A 2,156-nucleotide genomic window follows, 5' to 3' on the forward strand; every position below is an offset into this window, starting at 1 on the left:
AAAAGACGGGGGGGCGGGGTAAGGGGTTACAAATTAGAAAGGAAGAAATAAAAATATCTTTGCAATTGTGATTTTCTATGTAGAAAATGCTCCCCCAAAAAGGTCAAGATAAACTTCTGGCACGAATAGCAATTATAGTAACTTTGTATTATATAAAGATAATATAAAAATGTCCATTGCTGTGGAGACCTTCAAGATGGCATAAGAGCAAGACGTGGAGGGCTTCCCTGGTGGCGCAGTGGTTGACAGTCCGCCTGCCGATGCAGGGGACATGGGTTCGTGCCCCACAATTATACCCCAATAAAGATGTTTAAAAAAAAGGGTAAGATGTGGAGGTCACCTTCCTCCCCACAAATACATCAGAAATACATCTACATGTGGAACAACTCCTACAGAACACCTACTGAATGCTGGCAGAAAACCTCAGACCTCCCAAAAGGCAAGAAACTCCCCACATACCTGGGTAGGGCAAAAGAAAAAAGAATAGGGACAGGACCTGCACCAGTGGGAGGGAGCTGTGAAGGAGGAAAGGTTTCCACACACGAGAAGCCTCTTCGCAGGTGGAGACTGTGGGTGGAGGAATGGGGGGGCTTTGGAGCCGCGGAGAAGAGCACAGCAACAGGGGTGTGGAGGGCAAAGTGGAGAGGTTCCCACACACAGGATCGGTGCTGATCGGCACTCACCAGCCCGAGAGGCTTGACTGCTCCCCCGCCGGAGCGGGCGGGGCTGGGAGCTGAGGCTCAGGCTTCGGTCGGAGCGCAGGGAGAGGACTGTTGTTGGTGACGTGAACACAGCCTGCAGGGGGTTAGTGTGCCATGGCTAGCTGGGAGGGAGTCTGGGAAAAAGTCTGGAGCTGCCTAAGAGACAAGAGACTTTTTCTTACTTCTTTGTTTCCTGGTGCGTGAGGAGAGGGGATTAAGAGCACTGCTTAAAGGAGCTCCAGAGACGGGTGCAAGCCCGCGGCTAAAAGTGCAGACCCCAGAGATGGGCATGAGACGCTAGGGCTGCTGCTGCAGCCACCAAGAAGCCTGTGTGGGAGCACAGGTCACTCTCCACACCTCCCGTCCTGGGAGCCTGTGCAGCCCACCACTGCCAGGGTCCTGTGATCCAGGGACAACTTCCCCGGGAGAACACACGGCGTTTTCTTTAAGAAAATAATCTGGGCTTCACAGGCAAATTCTATCAAACATTTAGAGAAGACCTAAAACCTATCCTTCTCAAACTCTTCCAAAATACAGCAGAGGGAGGAACACTCCGAAACTCATTCTACGAGGCCACCATCACCCTGATACCAAAACCAGACAAAGATGTCACAAAGAAAGAAAACTACAGGCCAATATCACTGATGAACATAGATGCAAAAAACCTTAACAAAATATTAGCAACAGAATCCAACAGCACATTAAAAGTATCATACACCATGATCAATTGGGGTTTATCCCAAGAATGTAAGGATTCCTCAATATATGCAAGTCTATCAATGTGACACACCATATCAACAAACTGAAGGAGAAAAACCATATGATCATCTCAATAGATGCAGAAAAAGCTTTTGGCAAAATTCAACATCCATTTATGATAAAAACCCTCCAGAAAGTAGGCATAGAGGGAACTTACCTCAGTATAATAAAGGCCATATATGACAAACCCACAGCCAACATCGTTCTCAATGGTGAAAAACTGAAACCATTTCCTCTAAGATTTGAAACAAGACAAGGTTGTCCACTCTCACCACTATTATTCAACATAGTTTTGGAAGTTTTAGCCACAGCAATCAGAGGAGAAAAAGAAATAAAAGGAATCCAAATCAGAAAAGAAGAAGTAAAGCCATCCCTGCAGATGACATATGATAATATACATAGAGTATCCTAAAGACGCTACCAGAAAACTACTAGAGGTAATCAATGTATTTGGTAAAGTAGCAGGATACAAAATTAATGCACAGAAATCTCTTGCATTCCTATACACTAATGATGAAAACTTTGAAAGAAGAATTAAGGAAACACTCCCATTTACCATTGCAACAAAAAGAATAAAATACCTAGGAATAAATCTACCCGAGAAGACAAAAGACCTGTATGCAGGAAACTGTAAGACACTAATGAAAGAAATTAAAGATGATACCAACAGATGGAGAGATATACCATGTTGCTGGA

At 44.9% G+C, this 2,156-nt stretch overlaps 1 pseudogene; it reads left to right on the top strand.

Moving 5' to 3' along the window:
• Positions 1-2,156, top strand: part of LOC112403756 (peptidyl-prolyl cis-trans isomerase A pseudogene) — a 17,675-nt pseudogene that overhangs the window by 9,335 nt on the left and 6,184 nt on the right.

The sequence above is a fragment of the Neophocaena asiaeorientalis genome, unplaced genomic scaffold (genome assembly GCF_003031525.2).
Source record: "Neophocaena asiaeorientalis asiaeorientalis breed wild unplaced genomic scaffold, Neophocaena_asiaeorientalis_V1.1 scaffold1387, whole genome shotgun sequence".
Taxonomy (NCBI): domain Eukaryota; kingdom Metazoa; phylum Chordata; class Mammalia; order Artiodactyla; family Phocoenidae; genus Neophocaena; species Neophocaena asiaeorientalis.